We start from the raw sequence: 19331 nt of genomic DNA on the forward strand, positions 1-19331 counted from the left end.
TGTATTCTTTATTCTAATAGTCTAAATGTTACCCAAGTTTTCTTTTGGAACTGTAAAATGAGTGAATGAAATGAAAGTGTTAAATGAGATTGTGTGTGTGCATGTATAGAGATTTTATTCAGACTTCTATTATGTCCCATGAAGACTTAATTCAGAGTGGATTAGTTTGTTACACAGTCTGTAGAAGTGGGCTGTGGACTATCCAAAATACTATAAATTAGTGGCAATGAAGTTGTGACACTTGCATATTCATACTTGGACTTATGACTTCAGCAATGATTTAACAAAGGAAATAATCTGCTTCTTAAGGAAACTTTCTTTCAATGATAAATTAGGAGGAAACGCAAATACTAGTGGAGATGAAGAAAATAAAAAAGGCTTGTATCAATTACAAATTAGGCAGAATATATGATAAGAGAATTCAGAATAATGTAAACTAATGCCCTGCATGGGGAATAAATGGAAATACAATGTGAAGGGGAAATGCTGAAAGCAGTAGTGGTAAATCATACCTCGAGGTGATTGCAGAGAAGAAAATGGATATTGGAAAGCAATTTGGAAGTCTTAAGACAAAAGATCCCGTTGTAAGCAGAGACTGAAAAGGCAGGTTCTAACTTAAATTTATTGTTCTTGGTGAACTGGATATGCTGCTACAATTTTGAAATTTTTATACCGAAAAGATCATGGTACATCACAGACCTCAAAGAAGAGCAACCACAATGAAGACATTAAAGTGAATAATTTAGAGCAAAAGATTAAAAGTAACAAAAATATGTAGCTAGACTAAGAGATACAAATTTAACAATACACCCCCAAATATTTGAAGGGTATTAAGATTAGGGGGGAGACTTGTTTATGGAAACTCCAAGATACAGAATTAGAAATAATTAGTTGAACCAAAATAAGAGGAGAAAATCTAGGTTGAATATCAGAAAAATGATTCTAATCACAACATCTGGCCTGCCACAGTGTAATTTTCAAAGCCTAGGGCATGAGCATCATCACTGGATATAAATAAATTAATTATAAATATAATTACTTATTCCTACTGTGCTGGCAGTGGGCTAGAATACTTGGGAAGAGACGGTTGGAAGATAAAGACCACACTTCTGGAGCTAGTTTATTGTGTGTATGTATGCAGGCTTAAAAGAGACAGTGTGTAAAAACAAGTAGAAGAGAGGGAAATAAAATAATGTGATAAATGGTAAAGTTTCATACAGCATTTCTCTTTTTTTTCAATTCATTCTTGTCATGCCTTCTTCTTTACCCAGAAAATATATTACAATGAATAGCATTTTATGTATATATAAGTATATGTACTCACTGTGCTTCTTCCATGCATGCTATCATTAGACAGTAAAAGATTCATATATCCTCATAAATATAGATCTTCATAAAAGAGAGAAAACTTTTGTCCTCCTGAACTTGAAATAGTTAAGCCAAGGTAAACAAAATAGTCAAATTTAACCCCTAAGCTAATTTGACACTTTTAATGACAGATGAGGATGGTCTATGAGTGATGGAAGAACCCATGGGTATGAATGGCACAAAGTTTAGTGCGGGCAGGAATGCATAACAGCTCATGAGGTGGCAAATTGGAGTAAGCACCACCATTGCCTCATGGTTGGCATTTCTGTTCATTCAGTTTTCTGAGGATTAAACTGCTATTTATTTCAGAATAAGAAATCAGCACAAGAGTTATATATTTCAGTGCTTACAGCAAGACTGAAGTAGAATTTAATTGGTGCCTAACATTTTTCCTAACTGCCTTTTGTAAAATGAATTCTATCCCGAGTATCTCCAGAAAGATATTCTGGACCTGCAATACATATCTAGGCTTTCTGGGACTCGCTGTTTTCTGAGGCTTCCTTCACCCTGGAGGAGTTTGTTGGGGTCACAAGGTAGACCACCCCAGGTTTCTTTCGCAGGAGTTTCCTCTTTGCGATTAAGATAAAGGCAGTCTTTCAGTCCGCCTTCTGCACTTTCTCCTTGTTTGTTTTCTCAATTTGTCATGGCAGGATTGATCCCTTCAAGACTAAAGAGTATACTCTGGGGAGAACCTACGATGATTTTCTGTCACTCCTCGATTGCCTTAGGACTAAATACACCAGGCATGTCACACCAAAGCAAAGAATTAATTCACTGAGGCCAGGATCTTGGTAAAAAGGATTAGACAGTTATGGGAATAAAAGAGAACATCCCCAGTTATGCAAGAGAAGAGGGTTTTTTTTTTTTTTTTTTTCTTACAGCTCAAAGTAATTACTGGTTAGATGTTTGGAAAAAGCTTGTCTGCTTTCGTTTTCTTCTACTGTCATCAGGCATATCTTGGATTTAAAGGTGTGTTTGGCATAAAGTCTTAGCAAGTATATTCTTTTATGTTCTAAAACTCTATGCTAAAGAAAACTATAGATTCTGACATGTGTCATTGGGTCATATTAAACTTTAGAAAGGTTGTCTTTCCTAGCATATGGTAAGTTCAAAACCTGTAATGTATGCTTTATTAGTTTAGAGCTACTAGCCACACATTGTATTTTAAATCCTAGTCAAGACACCTCTAATAAGAGGATAGGAAATTAGATATATCCTTGCTAGATCCAGTATGGTATTTCTTACACTCCTATGAACAGATGCATTTGAGGCTGTTTGCAAAAGAAAATAGATCTTTATTAGAAAATACATTAAAATAGATTAAGGTCATGTATTTGTTATCAAAGATGTAGCTTTAAAAAGTATATATTTTTCCCCCAAGGGAATGTGAAATGCCATTTATGAGGACACAATGGCCTCTGAAATGAAAGGGGTATAAAAAGATGGAAGAATGAGTCCTGGAAATAATCTACTTTGATATTGTAAGCACACAGAGAGCTGCTTTCTGTAGAAAATTTTAACTCTCCTGTTCTTTTTACATCAGGTCATTCAAAAGACCTGCCTAATTTTCAGTTTTTCTCATATACAAAAAACAAACAAACAATACTGGTTTTCTTTCAAGAAAAAGCTTGAGTCTTTTGCACAGTAGATTACTGTGGAGACTTGAAAATAAACTTTGTGCATGGAGGAATGTATAGCAGTTTGCAAAATATCAAAGAAATTTCTTGTAAAATATCTTGCAGCCTGTGTTCTATACAGAAGAATCATATAGAATTTTCATAATTTAAGAGAAAATAGAATTTTCTGAAGTCTTTGCTACAGACAAATGCCAGCTCTCTTCTTTTTAGCAGATGTAATTGCAAACTCCTAAAGAGAATTATAATTTATATCAAACATATCATTTAGATACATAGCTAATTAGGGCAGCGGAGAAACACTGAAACAGCATGTTGTATATATTATTTAGTTGTACATGTGACGTGTTACCTTTGGGTTTTTATTCTGTGTTTATCCTTTAATACCTCAAGAGAACAAAGAAAGAAGGAAAAATATCCATCGATGTTAATACAGAACATAGGTAAATGCAAATGAATAAAACATCTTGAAAACATCTTGAAACACATCATGAAATGATGGGTCCTTTTTTGGAGGTATCTTGATGGTTGTTAGTAACTAGAATTCCACTTCTGTACTGTTGATATTTTCTCAGATATATCCCACCTTGAGCTCTCGAGGTAAAGATAGGAATTACATTTCTTCTACGTTTTGTCTGCAGTTAAATTTTCCCTTTCACTTTAGATTCCATCAGATTCACAAAACCAATAGAATAACGATTTCATACCTTCACATTTGAAGACTTATGTAAACAAGTATCCTAGATATAAAGAACTCCATTTAATCTAAAACATCAAAAGAGTTATTAATTTTTAGTAGCAGCTTCGACCTCTAGAATGTGTGCCTCCTATAAAAGGTCCAATTTCAGTCTTTGTTGCTGTCAATAGTATTCAATCCAAGAGAAGCAGGCTTTGAAACATAATTGAAAGGTGGCATACATTTTTATACAACAGAGTATTGATGGATTTTTTAACCTGTTTATTGAAGAACATATATTAAAAAACATAGTAAGTAAACAAAATTAATCATCAAAATAGTGCACAAGCTGATTAGGTTATATAATCTGTATATTAAATCTACTGGCATCTTTTATTTGTGGATAGCATTTTTATTGAATTTATTGCTAAAGAACCATCTTATGCCATCATTTGATTTATTCATAAACTATTTATGATAAAACTCTGAGCAATTTATAAATCACATTTTCTATTCTGAAATGTTTTACAACTTTCAGAAGTGTTATATATATTTTTTTTCCCTAATAAATTCCAATCCTACTCTAAACTGGTCATTCCTCTTTTTTTTTTCTGTGAAGATAAAGGCAATGTGATTTGATATACTAAGGTATTAAAAACTCTTTTAATGTTTTAATCTTTGAATTGAGCCATTTGCCCATTGGTGAAAGAATTTGCAAGTTGTTCAAAAAAAGGTGTTATACATGCAATTAAAATGAAAGTCAATTCAACAAATTCTTTAAACCCCAAGAACAAGCATGTGTGAGCTGTAGTATCTGCCTAGAAGAAAAATATATTTTCATTTCATAATCTAAGTTTTCATTTCTGTGTTTGTGCTACTTTCATTTATTTGAAATTCTTGGTAATTATGTATTTTCAGGGCTGTCATTCCATCTATCTGATTCTAAAGAAGCTGTGGTAGAAGAAAATCTTCATTTTAACCTTTAATCTATTAGAAGTACATTGTGATGTGCCTTACTTCAAAATCCTGCTCCTTTTAAATTAATTCCAGTACGTAGAGCTCTATATTGGTACCATAAAATAATTGTCAAAATTTCGTCCTTGTAAAGGCAACATTGGTATCTCTACTGTTGCAGCTGTGGAACTCCCCTAGTCATACTATATCAAGTAGCATTTGCCCATGTTCAATAGATAGTTTACCAAATCTCTAATTCAGAGGTATTCAGAAAACTGGGGATATGAAGCAATTCTTGGGCCAAAGTATTCCTTTTTTTTTTTTTTTTTCCCACATGGTCATCCTTTATTTCATAACAGTGAAGGCATTTATCTCAAGGAACTGCTCACTAGAGTGGCTAGGCATTTTTCAGTAAAATATTTCCTTGAAATTTTTGATTTTTTTTTTAAACAGAAGCTTTTGGGGGACTGTGTCAGGTTAGTCAAAACTTTTACCGCAAAAGGATTGGATTTCTCTTCAGAACTGGATAGAAAAAATGAGGAGTAGCAAATATTCAGGAAAAGCAAATGGGATGTGGGAGACCCATCTTCAAGAACTAGGTCTGCCTCTTTCAGGGCAAGGACATGAGTTTTAGTCTACCCACTTCCAAAAGGTACTAGATTTCTGGTAAATTCCTTTCTATATCTACTGTTGAAACTAGTTTATGTTATTTTTATAAACAGAGATTCCTTGTGTGGGAAAGACAATAACCCTGTAGTCTAATAATTAGGAGACCTGCTGATGGTGAAAAAAATTAGTAGTTTAGGGATGTGAACATGGTCTCTCATAGTGCCCAGGAGTGTTATAACCAAATGTAGCAAATTATATATCTGTCTTTTATGGAAAAGATAGGTCTGTTTGGGTTTTATTTTCATGTACAGTTAGAAAAATACAATAAAATGTTTTAGGTTTGGGTTGGTTCTTTGTCCACACAATGCACTGAATTCAGATTATAATTTCATTATATTAAGTCAAATTTTTGTAAAGTTGTTTGAACCAATCAATTAACTGTCTGAGGAAGATAAACAGGATTTATCTTAGTACAGTTTACAAGCCATAGCGTAAGGATAGAAAATAGTAGGTATATTACAATGCTTGTCCTCTAAAGTCTTGTTTTTAATTGTCCATTGATTTCTAAACGAAGTATCCAGGCATGATATGGGATGAGAAATTTTACCCCCCGTTGCCCTAATTAATACTTATATTTCATAGAAGCTGTGAGAGAGAGGTGTTTATGGCACATCAGAACAAACTGTCTCTATTTATTTCCTTTAAATAGTTGTGTTAGCAGTTCTAAGTTACCACCTATCGTTATACATTTTTAAGGTCTGTCTGCACTACAGTGTAAAATACTTTTACATGAAACTTTAAATGGAATAAATACTAGAAGGAACACAGCTGCAATTGTTTATATTTTTATAAAAGATAGAGTAGCTTTTACCTCTAATCTTTAGCGCTTCACTTCATAATATCTAAAGTACTTTCACTACCTGAGTTATTTGGTTTAAACTGCATTGTCTAAAACTATCTTTGACCAAAAAAAAAAAAAGCAAAAAAAGGGTGGGAGAGGACCTTGAGAAACCATTGGGTCCATCTTCCTCCCTCCCCCCAAAAATTATGAGCTATGTCTAAATCCTTCCTGAGAGATGTATGTCTAACCTGCTCCTAGACACTGCCAGGAACAGAGAGATTCTGTCAGCCATCCAAAGCAATCTGTTTTACTAATTGTCCTTAGAATAGGACTTTTTTTTTGATGTCTAATAAGTTTTGCTTGTTGACTACTTCTTGTACTAACCAGTGTGGAGATGACACAACAAAAAAATATCCCTTATTTTTGGTAGCTAACTTTTCTGTCATTGAATACTTGTAACCCTGGACAGACCCTTGCAGAATCCTATTTGATAAATCCTTATATCCTTCAGGCTTCCTATTTCTAGGTTAATTAACCCCAATTACTACAGCATTTCCATGTAGATGAATTGTTATAGCTTTATGATAATTCCTGCTGTTCTCTTCTGGACTGCCTCCAACTGAACCACTTTCTTGAAGAGCACTTCTCAAAACAAGATGCAGAACTTAAGCCCGCTGTTAGTTCAAACAGATTGTTCCTCATGTCTCACAGATGACAGAGACGATAGGTATCATACTTAGCTTTCTGAGAACAGCAGGGCATTACTGAGCCTGCTTTCTTAGTGATCCAGTAGGACCTTCAGATTCCCTCCTGAAGAATTGCTGCCTAGTGAGTTCTTCCTCCAACATTTGTGCAGCTCCTGCATAACTGAAGAACACTATTTGTCCTTACTGGACTGCTGGTTTTGTCAGACCATATCTCCAATTTGCCCCCAAAATTGTGAAATCTAATTCTTTCCTACCAGCTTAGAATCATTGTATGTAATGTTTAGCATATTATTAGGTCTGTATTATTGAAAATATGAATAGAACCAGAGCCCAGACAGGACATTGCAGAATCCTGCTTAATAAATCCTTTTATTCTGAAAGTGATCCTCTAATGCTCTGATTATTTTTTCCATTAAGGTTTGCATCCATTTTACCATAGTTAGTTTCATCTGGACCTTTTTCTTTCTCTAGACAATTTATGGGACCATGTGAGACAGTATGAAAGCTTTACTAAAATAAGACTGAATGATATCTATTGCTTCTTTTTTACACGCACACCTGCTATCCTGTTGTAGAAGGAAATTTGATTGATTTTGAGGAATTTCTGTCTGGTAAATCCATATTGCCTCTTATTCTGCTTTACATTTTATTCTAGGTGCTTAAGAGGAGTTTATTTGATTATTTATTGCAGGTTTTTTATGAGAATTGAATTTAAGTTGATTGGTCCGTAAATCTTTGGCTCTTTTTCCCTTTCTTAAAGAGGAATTTAAGATTTGTGATTCCAATAACCTTGAACAAGGCAGTCCCTCTTCAAGAGTTCCCAAAGGCTACCTCCAAACTGCAGATCCTGGGGCTGCTTGTGAGTTGTCATCCAGCTACATCACGTGGCAACCCCCCAAATTCCTGTTGGAGTGAGATGGGGGGTGCACCATCACCCATCCCTCCCTGTCCTTCCAGTTCTCCAGTGGGATGAACTCCTCGCTGCATGGGTAGATGCAGCCAAGACATGCTCTGCTGAGGTCCTTGATCTGGATCGTTAGGGCAATGGGACCTGAGGGTACAATGCAACACAAACGCGGCACAGGGTCTGGAAGTAGCCTGAGATGAAGTAACTGGCTTTAAGATTGCCTCTGCCAGTTATTTTAAGTAGCGTAGGTTAACTTTCATTAGATTCAGTTGCTGTGAAGACAGCCAGCTTATTTTACCAATTCTTTTTTATCTTCTGGTATAAATTCTCACCCTTTTGTCTTAGAATTTACTGTGCTAGCTGTGTGATCAGAGCAGAGCACCGCATTCAGATTGAACTGAGCTATCCATAGTTATCCCTGCCATTGAAGCATGGACAAATTCTTCCCTCACCTGATCATTTTTTAAAAAATGTATTTTTAAAATATTTTCCTGTTTCTTTCCTCCACTCCCGCTATTTTCATCTCACATTGATGCCTTAACCTTCTCAATTTCATCCCTAACTATGCTATACTTTTTTGCTTGTTTTAATAATTTGACCTAGTTTCAACTTTTTGTACGATTCGTTGTGTGTTGAGGTCATTCTCTGCAATGATTTATCCAGATTGTCCTTTTACAAACTTTTTCCTATATCAGGATAATTTATATTTGTTCTCTTGCTGTGTTTTTTTTAAAGAGATGGAAGCTTTCCTCAGCTCGGGTTTAGACTTTAAGTATGTAAGAAATATACCTTTTATCTGTTCTCTTACACACATAGCAAACATGCAAATCAAGCATTTCTTGTAATAGTAAACAATATGCCAAACATGCTTGGTGTATCTTACAATTAATTCTGGTCTAGAATTTTTAAATAGTTGAACAAGGGCAAAAAAGCATATTTCATTTTTGTGTGGAAACAAAATGCTGGAAAGGAGTTTAATTTAAAAATAACTTAGAAGGAGTGTAAATAGCTAAGAAGGGTCTGGAGTTGTTTTGGGTAGGTAATGTCTAATTAGTTATAAAAAACAATTCTTTAAATTTTTTCATTGTTTTGTCATTAATCTGGGGGAAAAAGTCCTGTTCTAATATTTTGCTCTATGAGTCATGCTGGCTATAGAAAAAAATCGGCTGAATACCAGCTGAATATCAAATAGGCCTTTTTTCCCAAAATGAAGCTCACTGAAATCAATTTTTTCTTAGTGTAGATGTTGAAGAAAACACTTGGTTAATATAACTCTTTTCTTTTTCTACATGTTAAGCATGAGAAGATAAAGCATAAATTCACACTCTGTAATTTTCCCTTATCTGTATTTCTAAAGCAGAGGTACCTTAGAGGACAGAATGTCATTTTATACCAAACACTGCAGTTGTTCTAATGGTATCACTCAGCAAATTTAGCTGACAAACGGAACTGCTGGCTTTCTGTTTCTTTCAACTTAAGGGCTTAATCAGCCTACAGAGAGGTGGCTAAGATTTGGCATTCCCATTTGTTGGCAAACACTTTAAAAAGTGCCCAATTTCCTGGTTCTTACAGTTAGTGTAGTGAAATAAATGCCATGTACAACAGCATACAAATTAAAAAAGAATAAGAGTATGCAATTTAGTAACATAGTTTGAACTTTAGGAAAGGAGAGCTATTCTCATCAATTGCATCTTGCATAATTGTATTTTCATATAATGGATATCCATTTGTCATAGTATTCCTGTTGTGATAAGTAATAATTAATATATGATTAATTTTGGAACAGTTAAATAGCCCTGAGTATACTGTAATTTATGTGTTGTTTAAGCTTTTAAAGTTAATTTCCATTTCCAGTGAAGCAAATTATCCCATAATTTAGGAGCTGTTAGTGTATAGGATGTGTACTGACCCTCTGCACTAGAATTTTATAGCACCCTGGTTGCTCTTCCGTGAAAAACATTTCAGTCATGCTGTCAAAGAGCAGCAACAATGCCATATGACTTAAGGCACATCCACAYGAATGGGTGCAGAGGGACCTGAGCGCCTCTGCTTACACTAGCAGCTTCCTGGGTAAGAGCCAGCTCTGATCCAAAAGCTATGTGGCCACATGAGTGCAGTTCTGTGCCTTTTTGTAAAGCCCCTTGGCTGAAATGTGGCACTTTTCGAATGTGACTGAATGACTTCTGGCCCCAAACTGGCTCATGTCTGACTATATGGAGTGTGAATAGAGGCGTTCTGTCTGCACCCATCCGTACAGACAAGACCTTAGGTAACCAACCACATAATGTCAAATAGTGGATTGGGAAAAGAGCAAATAGTTTGCAGAACCTTTTAATTTAAATGTCATGAGCATAAAACAGTTAATTGATTCTTCTGAACCAAAAGAGAAGCTTGAAAACAAAATGTGATGGTTTTACATCTGCACTTATAAAATACATTTTTCATTGTCTGTCACCAAAGCTTCTTTTGGCAGTTTGCACAGACTTTCAAAATATAATCAAACATTATTTTTTTGCTCCAGTGGTCTTTTTGAGCATGCTTAGGGTGGGCAGATTGGTGTGATGGGAATGTTCAGAAGATTTGACAGATAAGGCCAGCTTTAAATTGTAAAACTAGACTTTACTAAATTCATTCATTAGCAACACATTTCTTGCTAAAGATCAGTTCTTACACAATATCAGTCATTATCACTAAACATACAAAACTGTTAAATCTTTAATGCTTAAAACACTTAAATCTTTAACATCTTGAATTTGCTGTGAATATACAATATCATGGAGCTGATGCTGTTTAAGTAGCATTGATGTCCACAGTCCTTGGTGGCTGTTAGTCACTGAGGTCCATGTGATTGGTCATGAGAGCTCATTGATGAGAGAAGTCAGAACCGAAATGAGCTTGTCTGCTTTCTTAACTGATTTTATGCCTGATGTTTTTATATTATTGCCCTCCTCCCAAAAGGGGGAGGAGGCTCCTCTGCTCCTGATGCTGCTTATCTTTTTTTCTTCTTTTCTTTTGCCAGTCATCCTTCTTGTGCATTTGGGAGAATATCCTGCCTATTTGCAGTTGGCTGTGCTTATCTTGTCCTCTGGTGACTTTTGTCACTTGGATACCTCCTGCCTGCAACTACACCTATCTTTGTTTGTCCCTTTGGTGATCACATTGCTCACGTACTTATACACACTTGTGCCTGGCTCTGCCATCACAGTGTTGCAAAATACCTACATACTACTGCTAGTTGCACTGTTTTAGTATACTTACATTCAGGCCCAAGGTAAGTCAATATTAACTACATCTTGATTAGTACCTTTACAATTTGTAGGTCTCACAGGCTTCTGTGATGGCTAGAATGGAAAGGTGTAAAATTCCAAAGGGAAAAATAGGCAATTGTGTCATCAGTCTGATCACCAGTCAGTGTCACTGTTGTTGACTGGATTTGGTGGATGGTGGTATTTTATTTAGCAACATTGAGGATTTGTTCCTGGGATCAGCAGAGACCAACCTTTTTTCCTTCAGCTGATGCCTGCCTAGGCATCAAAGGCTCTTCAGGTGTCTGAATGGGTGTGGTGAGCATATTAATGATTAGCCTGATAGTTTATGTAATCATAGCTGTCTTTTGTGTCTGTTAGCCAATAAATAATCATTTTGTACTTTTCAGTAGTATATATCTTGCTTGCAAAATTTCTTTGCGCATGGCTAAAGATGCCTGACCAAGCTGACCCAAAGACAGGTCATAAAACAGCTGGGGAAAAAAAAACCTCTGAAGAATTTAGACAGTAAGAAATGTGAATATAATGGCTTTCATGTGGTGCCATGTATAAATGGCAAAACAAATATTATTTTTTCTAAGCACCACTTATGATTTTTAGATAACATTACAGTAACAAGTTCTCACGGTTACTGATATTTTCTCTTTTATTCATGAAGGTCTACTTGTTACAGATTCATTTTTGCATCATTTATAGTGATATTTGTGGGTCATTCCATTGAATTTGTAATAAAGGAGGACTAAGCAAATCCTTCTTTCAATAACTGAAATCTTTTCAACTTCTACTTGACGAAAATAATACTACAGTCTAATTGTCATTCAGGAGTAGTGTGTTGGAGGTTTTATGGCAAGTGAATTATGAATTTATTAAAATAAGGAAATTTCAGAAATAAATCTCAGACTTTTAAAGCTTCACAAATTCAATTGACTTTTCTATGTTAATGAAAAAAAAAAAGTCCCAGTCTTTCTAGAACTCATGCATAGAAAAAGTTATGCAAAAGATAACCTAGCAAATGAGTGGAGGAGGTCAATATCAGGTTTGGTGATTTATGCTGTAGCCAGAGGGTCTCTTCCTGAGACATGCTCTGCAACTGCAGCTCACCAAAACTGGTCTTTCCAGAACCAGGGGGACTACACTCGTGGGACGAGAGGGCTGACCGGTGAGGAAAAGGCTGATAAACATGAATGGCACTGCTTTACCGTAACAGATTTAAAAAAATAGTAAAACCCTAAGTAAAATCCATTTCAGTTCATTTTAGCTCATTTAAATATCTGTTCAACACCCAGAGAAAGTGTGTTGACTTACTAAGAACTGCCACCTTTTTGTACTTGAAAATCAAAACAGAAAGGAAAGACTGCTCAATTTAATCATTTATTATGAACTTTCTCCTTTTTTTTTAATGTACTTGTTAATAGCCTCCCAACTTAACCTCTCTTCCCAATACCTAATTCCACATTCCCTCCTTGTTGATATATAAAAAAGAGAATTTCGGTCAGCTCTTCCTATTACTAGCATTATCAAAAGCCCAAGTATCATGAAATATATTCAACCTTGAGTTATGGAGTAAAGCCTACTAATGTATGCAACAGAGCTGCTCTTCACTAGTTTGGTGATTGGAGCTAGGCCTTAGTGGAGCTACCTTACGTATCACTGACTTGCGACACCATCATGTCCCCCTGGTTCTGCAGCAGGTTGTCCCTGCTCCCCACTCCAAAATTTAATTTCTGGGAAACTAGTAGAACTTTAGATGAGAGGCTGCTTAAAAACTCTTTTATATTTTCCTGGGATGAATATTAAAATTGGCAGGTATGGGCTCATTGTATCCTGCAGGATGATCTAGACAGCTAAGGGGTTGCTTGAGGATCTGCGTGACAGCTGGGGACAGCCTCACGGGTGTTGATGTTACAACTTGCAGCTCTTCTTGCCACCTGCACTGCACAGATACTGGCCTGCCTGTCAGTCAGCTGCTGAACTGTCACAGTTTACATTGCAGTATCTTGTGCTGAACCATTCCCATAAACCACGGCAGTTTGGGACGTGGCTGCTGCACAGCTCGGATACCCCGCGGCAATGTGAAAATGCAGGCTGAAACCTCACCTGTCACTCCAAGCCAAGCTGTCCCTAGTTGCCACTCAGTCCTCAGTGGTCATTGGAAAAAAATGTTATTTTAGACTAAAGAAAGATGTTTGGGAAGATGAATAAGTATTTCTTCCTTGCTTCTTCACCAGAGCAGTAGAGACAAAAAAGGATGGTTTTCATAGCAGCCATTTTGCATCTTAAGCAGCTTTGAACTCATCCAAAATGGAAATCAGAAATTAAACTAATGCCAGACTTTAATGTGCATTTAGAAACCTCATTGATAAATCTATAAATACTCTGAAAGTAACAAAATGTACAAAGATTTCAGAGTATTGTGAACTATTTTATCTGCTACAGCTAATAATTTTTATAAATTGCAAGGTACTCAGAATAAAACATCTGCAATAGGGAGTTTTCAGTGCAGTTTAATTTTCTCTAAAAGCATAAGAGTCAATAGCAAAATTGCACCATCAGTAAATTTTACATGAAAATCCTTTCAGGAGATAAAAGGATTGTAGAGAAACTAAGCAAAACTAATGGAAGATTTGGGGAGGGGTAGGAATGTTAGCTATGTGACCTAATTTGCTGAAGTACAATCATACAAAGAAAATGTTCAATAATGAAATGCACTGTTTTGAGTATTCAGTGTGTCCTAAGATGAACTTACATAGTGTCCATAATTCCCATCCATCTAAGAAAACAGGCCAATTTCACACAGACAAAGGTTTTAAACTATGATGCTTTAGCTGCTCTAAAAATTAGGTGCTTCTTTTCTCTTTCTTTAAGAAAAAGAGGTAACAGTGATATGTCAGATACCGGATTGGGGTGATGGCTGGTAAAAGCTGACTTTCATAGTAGCTCTTTACAGAATAAAAATGTGGTTATGTGAAAGACTTTAACCTTCTTTTGTACTGTTGGGTTTTTTTTCCCTTTATAGGCTTTAGACTACCCTAGGCTGTTCCAGGATAATTTCTAATCCTCTGTTTTTCTGTTTTGAATGAGCAGTGCAGCAGTTAATAATACTTCAGCCTTAATTAGAAAGCCATGTTTAATTGGGAGACTTTTTGTCCCTTTTAACAGCAGTGACAGAGTAGCAGAAGGTGGTATTTTAATATTAGTATTTCTGAAAAGGCAACTGCTGAGCTGTGGTGAATCTTCTGAATTTTGTAGAAGTGCAAATGGATATATGAAAAGACTTGAACCCGGGCCAGAAACTGAGTGGCTTTTGTATGATTCCTGGCAATATGGCCTCGTCTGTGGCGGCTAGCTTTGAAAGAGCAGAGAGGAACAGGCCGTGGCTAGCTGATTCATATGCTTTCAGATTTTACCACCGCAATGGAAGCATCTACTGAAGAAGTAAACAGTCAGAGGAAGAGAAAAACCACAAGAGAAAAAACAAGAGGAAGAAAAAAACCACATAGCCTAGAACCACTAAAGTACTGATAGGTGTCTCCCTTAAGTGAAGTTACCATTTCTTTTTAGAGATGTTGTTTATAATTAGATTTAAGTCTTTTCACTGAGAGAAGTCCCAGATAAAAGTCTTTCATAAGTAAGATCTCAAATTCCAAAGAGGGGTAAAATGCTCCCATTGGCCTTAATGGCACGTTTTTTACATCTCTCAGAAGTATTGACTAATTCATCATTTACTTGTTTTCCCGCTGAATTTTGCTTTCTGAGTTCAAGATAGGTAGACAGTGCTTTATCTGGGGGTGAGACTGAACATGCTCTTACAAAACCAAGAAAATCAATTTGTGTTAAGAGTGATCTACAAGGTAATTACTATGCCTAGAGCAAATCAGGATATACAGTAAGCCTAATCTTAAAATACAGTGTGTACCTAGGCCATGGTGGGGATTTTTTTTGCAAAAAGGTTCTTTATGTTATGAAATTATTAATAGTGAAATCTCTAATCCTAACTACTTGTTATCTTTAGCATAGCTTACTTTTTAAAAATAGATGAAGTTTCAGGGTTTTTTTTCCTGGAGAGCTGAGAGGAAAAGTATCTCTCTCTATACAAGGAAAAAAAAAAAAAGATGGGTATCCGGTGGGTCCACTTAAACTTTATTACCATCCTGGCATTGGTGAAGTTAACTATGTTAATGTGATTGGATAGTAGGATAAAATCAGAAAAATAAAAAGAAGCACATTTTCTCCTTCAGCTGGTATAGGTCTTTCTTGCCTTGTGTTTATGTGCTATGCAAGGACTGTAGGATTTCAGGTGTAACTTCCCTAATACAAGGTGAGCAGCAAAGACCTATCTATCTAGAAGGTAGATAAACCGTAGAAAATGGAGGGTAAAGAAAGAACTGAACAACCATACAGATGGGGCTAATTTATTAGGCAACCAGCCAGGATAGGAACAAGAAGGATGAATGAAGTCCTCTCTCCAGGCTGGAGAGAGAGCACCGGCAGCACTTATTGTCATTTAACTACATGGAGTCCCTGTGTGTCCAGCATGAGAAAATCTGCTCTACCGAATAGCCACCAGTTAAGATATTGGATCTGCTGGAACTCGATTGCTATGAATTTCCTTCAGCTGCACGTGTGGCCACAGCAAATAATTGTGAGCTACTGACCCTGTAAGTGTAGGAACCTTTGTCCTCCTGCCAGAGCTCAGGGGAAAAATACAGCTATACTGGGAGGCGGAGGGATGAGAAGGTTTAGCGAGAGGTCAGTGGGAAAGTTGGAAGCAATTGCTGTTGAGAGAGAAAAATCATGGTACAGACATGGATGATGATGAAATTGTGGAATAGAATTCTTTGAACTTAATAAGGTGAAAAGGGGGAGTTAATAGCTTTGGTAAGGGAATAAGCAATAATACTCAGCATGAAATCTTTAAGAGTGTGTCTTCTCGTTCAAAATGTAGACATATTTGCTGCAATATAAGATTTGATAAAGATGATGTTAATAACATCTTTTGTGTCTACCAACTTGTAAAATGCTTTAGGTTGTGCTAGGAAGCTTAAATTCTGGTAATTGGGGCATTACATGATATTAATACATATATATCAGACATTCAAATGAAGGCATTATGTCAGAGATGCACTGCCTTTCCAGGCACAGGATACAGTAGCTTGGGTTAGTCAGGAAAAGAGAATAGTGGGAAACAAAACTAGTTGAGCAAGTATTTGACAGTGAATTAATTGCGCTGTTTACAGACTCATGCTAATGCTTGTTGGAAGGAGTAATTTGAAATACTGTTTTAGTTTGTTGCACTCTAAATGAACTGTATCTGCTCAGAATAGGGGGAAAACAGTAGCTCAGAAAAAGAGTTACTTCTGTAAGAAATGAGAGTTTTCAGAGTTACGTTAAAATGAAAAAATGAGATGTAATGCCTTATGCTTTAGTGCTTCAGCTAACCACTGGCTGAAGGGGGACAGGAAGATGTGAGTACTGGATGCTTCTTGCATTTTCTTTCTGAAGTACAGAGACAGAATACAGGACTAAAGGGATACTTAATCTGTGACCCAAATTTACCCTGTTCTCCAATACTTTATTCCGAGGAAATTCCTAGCTGTTAGGCATGCTGTGAACCATTATTTGCAGATAGTCTCAAATCACTTTCAAAGTTGTGGTTGTGCTTTTCCCCTTTCTCCCTTGATCCCCTCAGTTTCTGAGAAGTGTTTGCTAAGGCAGAGCACATAATTGTGCAGTTACAAAGGCAAGTGGACAGTGAGATGTTCCCTGCCGCCTTATCAGCAGTCTTTGTTTATGTGTGTTCCAGCGATGAACGGTCTAATGTGTCTTAAACACCTGAACATGCCAAATACATCCAAATTCCCTACTCATCATACGTCTGCAATTTCCTTTTTTGGGTCCTTTTCAGAATCTCACCCATTTCCCTGCTGAGATTTCACACTCCCAGTGTGACAGAGCACTATGGTGTGAGGTTGCAGAAAGAGTGTTTTTTCCTTCTTCTGTTTTTTTTCCTCTCGGATGAGTTAAGGAGCTGAGAGCTAAGTAAAATATCAAAGATTACGAGATGTTGTAATACCACGATAGTCTCTAGACAGCTGGGAAATTACAGGAGTACAAGGCAGCATGTTTGTAATTCACAATAGGAGGTTACATCTTCTCTTTTGATCGCCATCTTCAGGAAAAAAAAATTAAGATAAGGGCTCTCTCTGGCTGAGAGCTGCAGCTGAGTGACAGGCAGGGACAGAAACCTCCTCCTTCTGGAGTAAGGAAAGCCTTTGGTAGGCTCATACAGTTTGCATTCACTGGCGTACTGTAAAATTCACAATACGTTTCCTTTACTTGTACTTTTGTCCCTATATTCAGTGTTTCAATAAGAAGTACCTGTGAAATAGTATGCTAGAATTTATTTAATGTTATAAAACTGAATAAAATTTTTTACTGATTAGCTCCAAGACAAGTGTACAATTAAGTGGTACTTCAAATACATTTCAGTTTCCACATCACATCTAATATTTAAACATTGCATTTGTACTGTATGCTGCTTTTCTTCTTTTTCATTTAAAAGCTTCCATTATCATCAACAGTTTAGGAATTTACAAAGCCTTTTCTCCTAACGGACATATTGTTGTGTTCCACTTATTAATGAATCCTGCTTACAACAGGTTGAGGGTTTTTTTGAAAGGATAATTTCATTCATTTACCAACTAATATAAGAGGACCTCCTCACCTAATAATTAAAATGGATATTTTGTTATGCCGTCATTAGGAATGTGTGCTCTCCAGGGGTGTTCTAATTTTGTGTGTGACAGATTTTCATGTTTCTGTTTAAATTTCTTTTGATTGCATTTGTTTATTTTTAGGATTTTTGCATGTTTACTTCTCTAGTTTTTAATTATTCCTGTCTATGTTGTTTTCATTGCATGGCCTACATATGTTCCTTTTTGTTTACTTTAATCTTTCCACTGTTTGATGAGTTACAACATCTAACGCTACATAAAAGTTATATTATTAACATATGACAAAAGCTTATGTGATGAAAGAGTAAGAATAATCCTTGATCTTCCTGATTAAAAATAACTTCAGTTATATGGATGACTGAGATCTTACACACCTGCAAACTGTATACTGAGGTAAAGCAGTATCCTGTCAAACTATTTTTCTAATATTTGTATTAAAGCTTTCCGACCTCCAAATTCTAACACTATGTATCTCTAATATGAAAAGTATCTGAGGGTATTGAACCTATAACAGTAGATTTTTTATACTGTTCCTAGTACTGGTGCCTGAGAATATGGAATATACCCTAATAATATAAAAACTTAAAAATACAGTTATTTAGAAGTTGATATAAATATATTAAATTTATAACAAGTTCCTTAATAAGGAACACTGGACCTAACTTCTTGATGACAGGTTAAATTATCAAAAATTTTTGATTTGAAGAAACTGACTGAGTTTATACTAGCTCAGGACCTTGCAACAGTTTTGATTCTGTGCTGTGCTAGGAGCACTAATGCCAAATTTACCATAGCCTCATTCTTGTGCAAACTGTCTATGCTTCTGTTTTAGTTTATAAAACTGAATGTTTCTGTAATGAGTGTATATCTCTAGTATAAAGATAGGAGTGAGAGTACAAGTTTATTTTCAGTTATACATTTAAAAGCAGCACTCAAGTTATCTAAGGACCCGTAACTAATTTTTAAAACTTTCTTAATGTCAGTTTTTAGTTTGAAGGTTGACAAATTACTGTTCCCTTTACCTGGTGACTAGATGGAGCTAGATAAGAAGAGCAGACATTGATACGAGATGAATTTCTAGTTCTCTAAGTCTCCTTGTCTTTCAGCGGGGCTGAGCCTCCTCAGTGACGGACAGGATTTTGAAATTGGTGCCTAGAAGCTTTTGAAAGTTCTTCCCAGCATAAGACCATTATTTTCTCTTGGAAGGACCTGGGTTGTTCTCATTATGAGCTAAATGTCCAGTACTGCTCCAGCTGGAGCTCGAGGAAACATTTTGCCTAGCAGCACTGGGCGTCTTGTGAAAGGGAGCTTGGAGCAGCGATCTCCAGCACGGCCGGCCCTGATGGCTATCAGCGCCAGGGCAGGGCAGAGCTACTGGTCCGCAAATTTCTTTATCCTTCCCAGTCTGTGTGTTGCCCTTGAGTGGAGAGCTTGGCAGTAATCCCCGCATTCCCCTGAGTGCTGGCTAGGACTGCTGCAATTCGGTATTGCATTTGCAAAGGCCACGGAAAAAGATAGGAGACTTCTTATTCCCTTTCCACTTTTGGTTACTTAAGGATTGGCTGCTGTCCATCTTTGTGAAACTAGTAACATTTATTGCTCTGTTAATGAAGTTCATTGTTCTATTAATGAAAT

At 36.3% G+C, this 19331-nt stretch overlaps 1 protein-coding gene across 1 annotated transcript in view; it reads left to right on the forward strand.

Annotated features, from left to right (window-relative positions):
* ADGRB3 (adhesion G protein-coupled receptor B3) overlaps nt 1-19331 on the forward strand; it is a 465440-nt gene that overhangs the window by 20350 nt on the left and 425759 nt on the right. The gene's annotated exons all lie outside the window — the stretch shown is intronic.

The sequence above is a fragment of the Apteryx rowi genome, unplaced genomic scaffold (genome assembly GCF_003343035.1).
Source record: "Apteryx rowi isolate R43461 unplaced genomic scaffold, aptRow1 scaffold_84, whole genome shotgun sequence".
Lineage (NCBI taxonomy): Eukaryota > Metazoa > Chordata > Aves > Apterygiformes > Apterygidae > Apteryx > Apteryx rowi.